Source organism: Sphaeramia orbicularis, chromosome 17 (assembly GCF_902148855.1).
Source record: "Sphaeramia orbicularis chromosome 17, fSphaOr1.1, whole genome shotgun sequence".
Lineage (NCBI taxonomy): Eukaryota > Metazoa > Chordata > Actinopteri > Kurtiformes > Apogonidae > Sphaeramia > Sphaeramia orbicularis.
The window spans coordinates 18000405-18011080 of NC_043973.1; the positions used below are offsets into that span (position 1 = coordinate 18000405).

At 38.7% G+C, this 10676-nt stretch overlaps 1 long non-coding RNA gene across 1 annotated transcript; it reads right to left on the reverse strand.

The window, feature by feature from the left end:
* Positions 1-8533: 8533 nt before the first annotated feature.
* LOC115436866 (uncharacterized) lies at positions 8534-10667 on the reverse strand. The gene is made up of 2 exons (XR_003937877.1): positions 10197-10667; positions 8534-10088 (listed from the first exon to the last, which is right to left on the reverse strand). It is a non-coding gene; the product is annotated as an uncharacterized LOC115436866 (long non-coding RNA).
* Between the last annotated feature and the right edge of the window lie 9 nt (positions 10668-10676).

Consider the following 10676-nt stretch of genomic DNA (forward strand, 5'->3'; position numbering starts at 1 on the left):
AAAAAAATCTGTGTATATATTCTGTGTATATTTTTACAGATGGACAGTGTGAAAATACCTTTAATCATACCACAATAATAACAAAATGTTTAACCCCCCCCCCCCCCCCCCGACTGTTATTAAATTCCATAGGTTCCATTGTGTTTGTTGAGCCACATTTGTTTCTTAAAACAGCAGATATATGTGTGTTTGCACTCATCTACAACCCTTTACCAGTATGTGCCAGTATGTCAGTGACTTAACCCAGGGGTGTCCAAATTCGGTCCTGGAGGGCCGGTGATCTGTCGAGTTGAGCTACTCCGTCGAAGTAAGCTACCAGTAGCTTATATCGACAGTGACGTCTATCGATTGATGCTACCCCGTCAAAACATGCTACCTTACGTTTCGACGCGCCTATTTGAAAATGAAATAATGCTTCGACTGTAGAAAAACACCAGTATTTACTTATTCATCTGAATATGGGTAGAGGAAGCTCATTTCGACAGGCTTATAACTTCTATTAAATAAAGCTCCTACTATAGAAACACCATAATTTACGTTATTATCATCTCACTTCAATATTCCACGTCTATCCTTCGTGCACATGTAATTGCTTACAGGAATTGTTAACAGATTTAGTCAGTTAAATGTTAGGCTACCATTATTAGCGTCTGTTGAACTAACTTAAACAATAATCTAAACGCCATTAACACCCACCTGACCCACACACTTAACGCTATATCATACAATGAGAACTTCCTTACGCTATGATCATCTCACGTCAATATTCTACGTCTATCTTTCGTGCACATAATTGCTTCCATGCTTACTGCTCAAAAGGCACTATAAAAGAAATATACTTACAAAATATGACTCACTTCTGCCTGGGGTAGCACAAATCGATGGGCATTTAAACTGTGAAAACACTTAGGGTCATGCGCATGCTCAGTAGCGCTAGGTAGCTCAAGTCGACAGGTAGGGTGGCTCGACAGGACACCGGTATCCTGCATGTTTTCGATATTCCTCTCTTTCAGCACACCTGGTTCAATTAATGATCAGCTCATCATCAAGCTCTGCAGAAGCCTGATAACGATGTAATGGCTTCCAGGTGTGGTAGAAGAGGGAAATATCTAAAACAGGATTCCAGCCCTCGAGGACTGGATTTGGACACCCCTGACTTAACCCATAAAGATCCAAACAGCCACTGGTAACCAAAACCATCTATCTAGACTGTTCAATACCTGTTGATCCACTAATCCTATCAATCCATGTAAATAATTGGTGTAAAATGCAGTTTGTCATCTTTTCATAGTCATCAGATTTGACCCATTTGGACGTTCAGAGGCTCCACAGTTACCATGGAAACACCGTCATCTTCTACAACATTTATTCACCAGTAAAACCCATGGAGTTAGATCAGTGACAGTGGATGGAGACACTTGTTTTATGTTCAATTAATCATATATTTTGTTGAAAAACTCACTTTTTCTTCAGTTTCTCTGTATTTGAAATAATAAAACACAACTTTCATCTGAGCGTTTATGAACATCTACATGATCAGAAAATTAAGTATAGGAAAATACATTATTTATATCGAAAAAACACAAAATACAAAGGATAATATTATGATAAATGATGATAAATAAATTAAGAATGATTAAATACATAGAAAAGTTCATTTTTCACTGCCACAGAAGAAGCACTGGATCTTTATGGGTTGAACCTTTGAGTAACCACAGGATATTCAACCAGAACTGTAGAAAAAAAAAATCATAAAAAATTCAAACTTTGACCTAATTTTCCCAAAATGTAACCACATCTATTCTGGGTCACTGGCAATCTAAAAGCCAAATTTAGTATGAATTCAACCAATAGTTTTGCTGCTACAGACATTTGAATTTCTGGCCATTGTAAGTAAATGGCAAAAAAAAAAATAATTTTTTTTTAAATTCATAAAAAATTTGAATTTTGACCTACTGTTCCCAAAATGTAATCAAATATATTCTGAGTTACTAGCAGTCTATGAATGTAATTTGATATGAATTCAATTAATAGTTTTTTGATAGAGTGTTAACAATCAAAGAAACCGAACCAAAAAAAACCCAGTACCCCTTGCCTTCGCTTTGGCGGGGTAAAAATATCATCACTATATCAATGAAGATTGTTAACGAATTATAAAAACACAGGAAACACAGCTGGATGTAAATACCAGACTGTGACTGATGAGCTAAAAAATTACTGAAATCTGTGACTTTTCTTAAAAATAATCTAAAAAACAGGACTAAGTGAATGGATGCAGATATTATTGGTGCAATTTAGAGCAAAATCAAAGTAATTTGTGCTCGTTTCCTCTGTATCTTCAAGTCAGTGACATCAAGCTCATAGAAAATAACCTCATTAGATTGTTCAACTGACATTTGAATGCATCTTTTCTGTCCTCGCTCTACGGTAAGTGGTCCAGAGGTTCAGTGTTTAATGTTTGCAAGTGGACTGGTGATGATCAGTGCCGCCCCACACTTTATAGAAGACAGTAAACCAGCCTGTGCAGCTGCTCCGCTCTGACCACATCACAGCCAATTAAAGAGAGTACTAGTAATGAACCAGAACCAGTCCATTAGTCTGTATTTAATCCTCCCGTCTTTTGTCTTTCCCTCACTTTAATGCTCTCTCTTCCTTCATTAGGGGCTATTTGATTAAAAATCAAAGGGAGACAATGGACACAGGGAGTAAATGCTTCACTAAGTGCTCATTTCCCACTGTAAGGTTTCATCTTCACTGTAATTGGTACAGTGTTGGTACACTACACCGCACTAAAAACTGAATCATATCTGCAGCCATTTAGACATACGGGAGATGATATCACCACACGATGCTGGCTGCTGTTAATTTAAACACACATGGACTATTTCACACACAATCTGCAGATGGCATGCAAAAATATTCTTCAAAGATTAACAGGAATTCTGTGTAATAGTTCAACCAGTGTGTTCAATCTGTTCATTTGTATGCTATCCCCATACTACCGGAGACATGTTTGTACAACTTTGATTAAAAATATGAAATGCAATCCAGAGTTATCAACAATTACAATGTAAAAAGTAAATGTAAAAGTCCATGCTACACAAAATTACACTGGTCTACAAGAATAACAATGGTAAAACTTTTATTCTGGTTTGAGTCACTTTATAGAGCAAAAATAAGGAATAACATTCTGGTTGGCTGTAGTTTCCAAGATACAGTCTTGGGTCAAAATGGGAAATTGTGAGATTTATGAGGAATATTTGTGTCAGAGCTACCAGATCTACTTCAAAACACTGTCTGCACATTATAATACATAAACTGTACAGGTTCTTTCTAGTGGAAAAATTCTAAATCTATTGTATAAATGTACTTAAACCAAATATATGTATATATGTATGCTAAAACTTTATCACACACAATGAAAACATCAGCCAACCAGCACTTTTATCATTTGTTTTCCCAGTTTATCTTATTAAAGTACCGTACTTTTCGGGCTATAAGCCACACCTGATTATAAGCCATACCCACCAAATTTTAAAAGAAAAAATATTTGTACATATGTAGCCTGCACCTGACTATAAGCCACAGGTGTCCACGTTGTAACATGAGATATTTACACAGAAAGATGGTCAACAGAAAAATTATGTAAATGTTTATTTCCATACCTTAACTGCTTTTTTCCAAACAGTGCCTGTAACACGGCAGTAAAACGGCAGGAACACGACTGGTTATGATGGTTATTATGGATATGGGCTGTGATATTGAAGCTGTGGCACCGTGACAGTGGAGGCATCGTCCACACAGACAGTCACAATCTGAACCCGACCTTCACATATGATGTTCTGCCATTTCACTGGAGTTTTGGAACAGCTTCACTTCAGTAGTCAGTCAGCATGAGGACATCGATTCATTTCACCAAAAACAGTGTTATTACCCCACCCTCTGAAGGGGAGGCAAGGGGTATTGTTTTTGGTTTGGTTAGTTTTTTTTTTTTTGTTTCATCATTAACACTCTAGCAGCAAAACTCTTAGTTGAATTCATATGAAATTGGGTTTATAGATTGCCAGTGACCCAGAATAGATCTGATTACATTTTGGGAACAGTAGGTCAAAGTTAAAAATTTTTATGAATTTTTTTTTTTTCTTTCCATTTACTTATAATGAGCGAAATTTCAAAGGTCAGTAGCAGCAAAACTATTGGTTGAATTCATACCAAACTAGGTTTATAGATTGCCAGTGACCCAAAATACTGTACACTCCGGGCTATAAGCCACACCTGAATATAAGCCGCACCCACCAAATTTTAAAAGAAAAAAATATTTGTACATATGTAGGCCACACCTGACTATAAGCCACAGGTGTCCACATAGTAACATGAGATATTTACACAGAAAGATGGTCAACAGAAAGATTATGTAAATGTTTATTTCCATACCTTAACTGGCAGGAACACGACTGGTTAAAAAACCCAGAAAAGTCATTGATCTCTATCTTCATCTTCCTTCTGCTCATTGAAACCACTGCAGTCGTCTTCTTCAGTGTCGGAGTTGAACAGCTTCAGAAAGGCTCCGTCACACTCCTTCTACGTCTCTCTTCTGGGGCCTGTCTAATCCGAATGACAAATGGCATGGAATAATGAATGAGCTAACCCTAACCCTAGTGGTCATTCGTTATTCCATGCCATTTGTCATTCGGATTAGGGATGCCCTCTCTTCTGTTGTCTCTCAATGTCACTTCCGTGCAGCAGTTCTATTTCCTTCTTGGACTGACACAGCGATTGCTTTTAACTTAAAAGCTGCATCATACGCATTACTTCATGTGTTTTCCATGATGAGGGTTTGTACATGACACGCAAAATGATTAAGTTAAGTTTAAAACTTCTCCTCTTTGCATCACCTCTTCCACCTGTCTGTCTAACTTCTGCACTTCCTGCTCGATCGCCCCCTGGAGGCCGTTTGCCCGTAAAAATCTATACTCGAGCCGCATCATTGTCTAAGCCGCAGGGTTCAAAGTGTGAGAAAAAAGTAGCGGCTTATAGTCCAGAAAGTACGGTATGTATTTTAGACCAGTCTAATCTTAGTGGGAGAATATTTCTCAAATTCACATTTCTTTCCAAATCTTGACTCAGAAAATGCATGTCTGGATTTTTACATTTTTAAACCTTTTTCAGATATTAGACTTCTATTTTTCCGGACTGATCTCAATAAATGGCGTTGTATGTCACACCAGTTCTTATGGCAGTTGGCGTGCTATACCTGCGCATTTTTGACCTTTTGCGTGTTATTCAACGTGTCAGTGTACGCCAAGTTCTCCAGTTCACATAACCCTAACCTCAGTGTGTGGTATTTGACACATCGATTCAGGTTGGACAGGGGGCTGATAACAGCGCGAACATACATGCGGAAGGCTTATAATGTGTACAGATAACACACCAATTAAAAGTAGCGTCTGTATTTATGTGAGTCATGATATCACATTGTTTCATTTTGTCAGACTTTCCTTGATCAATATTCACAGATACAGAAAACCATCTCTATGGACCAATCTACATCCATCAGTGGTGTCTACATATGCTTCATCTTAATCATCTGAGAAGATCTCTAATCAGAAAAGATGGATAACAGTACTGTAATGCTTCTCAAATTGCAGACTTATTAGATTTGTCACTTTGAAGCATTTTTTAGTTTGATTATCTCATTATTGGTGTAACTGTGATTGTCAGAGAGGATAAGCAGTTTAATAAATGTCTCTTACTCCTTTAGGCCCAGGTCCTCTGGGAGTTTGAGGGTCCTGCACAGTATCTTCTTCCTGGAATCTGCTGCAGCTTCTCTTCTGGTTTGAGGGTCACAGCCATGAGTGATCCAGTTACCATGGGGACCAGCGCTGCCTTCCCTTCACACCATCTCCAGCTCTACTTTCAGCCCTTGGCGTTTCACTTGAGCTTCTCATGTTCCTTCTTCCTGATGTTGCTGTCACTTGGGTATGCCACATCCATCACCATATCCTTCTTCTGCTATGTACATGTAAATGTATGTTTAAAAAAAAAAACGTAAATGAATTTAATTATACCTGATTATCTGTGGTGTAAAAAAAAAGGTGGATTTTTTTTTTTTTTCATATTTTTATTGATGTGCATACAAGAATCAAAAGATACATGCCAACACCATGGCACACTGATGTCAACATTAACCAGCTTTGTAAACACCATTACCTTCAGATTTGCTTTTTTTTTTTTTTTTTTTTAGGAACAAATAACAATGAAACCAGACAAACGATGCAATGCAAAGAATACAAAGACATAGTCTGGATAAAATATTTAAACTGGTGGCATTAACATAAAAAATAAATAAGTAAGTAATAAAGAAAAAAAAGGGAGGGGGAAGGGAATTACATTGTCTCAAAAAAATCCATAAACGGTTGCCATTTATTGTAGAATTTGTTCAAATTTCCTCACTTCAAATATCTAATTCTCTCTGCTTTTAAAAAAGACAGTACCTCATTAATCCATTGTGTACTGGAAGGGGCTGTCGTAGATTTCCAATTAAATAGGAGGTGGAGTTTAGCAGTCAGGGAGGTAAATGCTTTTACTTCTAACTCTTTTGCAGAGTATTGGGTATACTCATCCAGGAGACCAAAAATAGCAATGTGTAGGTGGATATTTTTAATACACAGATCTGACCTTCATTAGCTAAATCAAAGCCAGCCCCAAAACGATTATTACTAACCAGACTTTCATATATTTCCTGAAGGAAATCTAACCCGTGTGCTTGCCTCTTGCTGGATTGGTGGACTTGTGGCGAGGTGCGATGTAAAAGCAAGAAATATCTCCCATTCACTTCATATGTGGAATCTGTGTGTCAGTGTTTGTGGACTGACGTCACCACAGACTTTCTGTAGACCTGTATTCAGATGAGAAGCCCCTCCCACAGTCTGTCAGTCCTGTTAAAGCAGGGTTTAAATAGGCTCCTTTAACTGAATAGTTCCATGTGTGTGTATGTGATCCCAGGTGAGCGCTTTCATTTCATAGAGAGAATTTCTGTGAAGTTTTTGAGCTTTATTATATTTATAGTTTTATATTTATTGTTATTGTATTCATTATACAATAATGAGTATTAGTTAGTTTTTGCATTCTAACACAATAGTTTTTGTGTTCATCACTGGGGTATGAATGCATGTGGTGGTCGGATGGGCCGTAGGTGTAAACTGGCGGCCAAGCTTCTGTCAGCCTGCCCCAGGGCAGCTGTGGCTACATGTAATAATACATTTTATGTTTTTACTCTAAAATGTGCATTTTCATTACACAGCACAATACCACAGATGTCGCAAGTTTTGAGGGCGTGTGCAATTGGCATGCTGACTGCAGGAATGTCCACCAGAGCTGCTGGCTGTGAATTGAATGTTCATTTCTCTACCTGAAACCATCTCCAAAGATGTGCCAGAGAATTTGGCAGTATATCCAACTGGCCTCACAACTGCAGACCACGTGTAACCACACCAGCCCAGGACCTTCACATGCATCTTCACCTCTAAGATCATCTGAGATTAGCCACCTGGACAGCTGCTGCAACAATCAGTTTGCATAACCAAAGAATTTCTGCACAAACTCTCAGAAAACGTCTCATGGAAGCTCATCTGCATGCTTGATGTCCTCATCAGAGTCTCGACCTGACTGCAGTTTGTCGTTGTAACCAACTTAAGTGGGCAAATGCTCACATTCCATGGCGTCTTACACTTTGGAGAGGTCTTCTCTTCATGGAAGAATCCCTGTTTTCACTGTCCACGGCAGATGGCAGACGGTGTGGATGGCATCGTGGTGGTGAGTGGTTTGCTGATGTCAGCGTTGTGAATGGAGTGGCCCGTGGTGGTGGTGGGGTTATGGTATGGGCAGGTGTATGTTACGGACGACCAACACAGGTGCATTTGGATGCACAGAGGTACTGTGACCAGACCCTGAGGCTCATTGTAGTGCCTTTCATCCACCACCATCACCTCATGTTGCAGCTTGACAATGTACGGCCCCATGTTCCAAGGATCTGGACACTATTCCTGGAAGCTGAAAACCTCCCAGTTCTTGCATGGCCACCATACTCACTGGACATGCCAGCCACTGAGCATGTTTGGGATGCTCTGGATCGGTGTATATGACAGTGTGTTCCAGTTTCTGCCGATATCTAGCAATTTCTCACAGCCACTGAAGAGGAGTGGACCAACCGTCAACAACCTGATTAACTCTGTGTGAAGGACATGTGTTGCACTGTGTGAAGCAAATGGTCACACCAGATACTGACTGGTTTTCTAACTTCTCCCCAATACAATAAACCGGCACATTTTAGGGTGGCCTTGATTCAATTCTCAGTTACAGAAACTGGTTTTTAGAACATGTGGCTGAATTTTAAGTTAAAAATGTAAATGTCTGTGTGAAAGCTGTTTGTATTCATGGTGGTTTATCTTTCATGTCCCAGCAGAAATGTGGAAAGAACAGAAAGGCTAAAAGAGGGTAAAGTGGAGAGAAAGAAGTGAGAGCGGAAAGAACCGAGCAGAGTGAGAGAAGTTTATTGACAGGTAAGATACAGATGAGAGCAGAGGTCTGAAAACAACAACACACCAAAAACACACCATTTAACTTTGGGCTTGTTGGTAGAAAAGACATGTTTAATTTGTGCTAATCTGAAATCTCACAAAACAAACTGAACTTAAGTAGAAAATTTACAACGATCAGCTAAAAGAAAAAAACAAAACAAAAACAACTGTTTCGAGTCAGAACCAGAGATGTTGACATGTAGAAAAACTCACTTTGGAGATGGCCGAACTAGTTTTGTTTCTGCTCCGTACACGATTGCATTGTCCAAACAGAAGAGTGGGAGTTAAAAATATCAAAACTATATGCTTCTGCAGGACTTCAACACAAGATCAACTAGTAAAATAATCTGACACAAAAGAACCGACAGACTAAAGGCACATGTACTTTGGTCCCAACAGGTCTCCTCCCCAAATCAGAGACCAAGACCAGAATCACATGTTGAAACCTTGCATGCATCCTGTGTGTGTTTGTGTGCACCCACTCACAGCAGAGACTGGTATGGGGAACGAAAATATTACAGATGGCTCGACTCTTTCCTGACCAGTTCTCCAGTTAACCGTCCAGATTAGGAGTGTACATTCTCAAACGTTTGCGTGTATTTTGTTGGGTTCTCACTGATCCCCCAAACAGCATCATTGGCTTCAAATAATGACTTCTACTTCACAGAATGCCCTTGAACCAAACCCACAGCAAGGAATTACATTAACACTTTAAAAAAAACCCAGACAATCCTGTTGAAAAAAGCCTCAAGGTGATTGTTATAGGAGAAACAGCAAATGTGTGAAAGTAGTGCTTTATGGATGTTGAAGCTGCACTACACCGCTCACTAAAAAGCTTATTTTTAGTACTCTGAGTCCAAAACCTCCAGTTAACTCTGATGTTTGAGTCACTTTCAATGTGTTTTTGGCATTCATTGTTGCCCGTTGTGTTCATGTAAATTGTTAAAACATTTTCTGCTGGTAAATTGGTTTTATTTACACTGCGGGTAACAGGAAAGAGCAGCGCAACTCTCACTTTACCCTTCTGTGACAGCGCCATCCTCACAGTGGCAATAATATCCAACATCAGTTTGCGTGAAAGCACCAACCCTTTTTCTGCATAAATGAACAGGATGACAGTTGGTGAAGTAAACAGGAACTGCACTGCTTAAACTACACTGTAAAAATATAAAATTAGATATGATGGAGGCATGTTTTGATAAAGAATGATGACTGAGTTAATATTAATACATAGCAGATAAACTGAGAACTGTACTGGTTGGTGTTTCAAGGTTAATGTAGTTAAAGAAACTGTAGTTGTGACCTCAATCTAATTATATCAAACAGTCAGAAACCTTTACCTTTATATTTTTATGGTGCATGAATGTACTGTTCATAGCAAATTCAGTCAAGTCCAGAACTGCTGTGATGTTAAAATTACCATTGACTGTAGAGAAAGATGGACACTGCATTATTACAACAAAAAAGCAAAACCAAAACATCCCAGTTGCAGACGCTGCCCTGTTGCCTCTGACATATTTTGAAGCCAGTTTGTGGAGCAGAGGTCTTCAAGGTTAAGTGTGTGGTACTATTGAACATCTAGTAGTGAAGATGGAGGTTGCATTGGTCTGCCCTAACCTCATAAAATAAGAGTACCTTGTGTGACAATATTTGTTTTGCCCATTGTAGGATTTTTAGTTACATTACTCTACCTATGTTTGAGCGTGGATGACAGATTATATCCACTTAATGCTGGATGCACTTGTTCAGAGCTTCTGTAGAAACAGGACTCTACAGATACAAACCGCTCATTCTAAGGCAAAAAAGGACAATTCATATTTTAGTTGTATTATACATGAATGAAAACCCTATTAATATTTTCCATTTCTGTAATTAAGTCTACCTTAGACCTTAAAAAACTGGCCCTTTAAGACCAAACTGACCAGAAACCTATCAGGATGCACACAAAACCTTAGCTGATACCAACAGTTAAAATGACAATTTGGCCTATAGTTGCAAAGTTTCTGTATATTTAATTTTTCCTATTTGTCCCCATGTTGGCCAGAGAATCAAAGAAAACTTCATTGTCTAAAAATTGTTTGACTGAACTCACACACA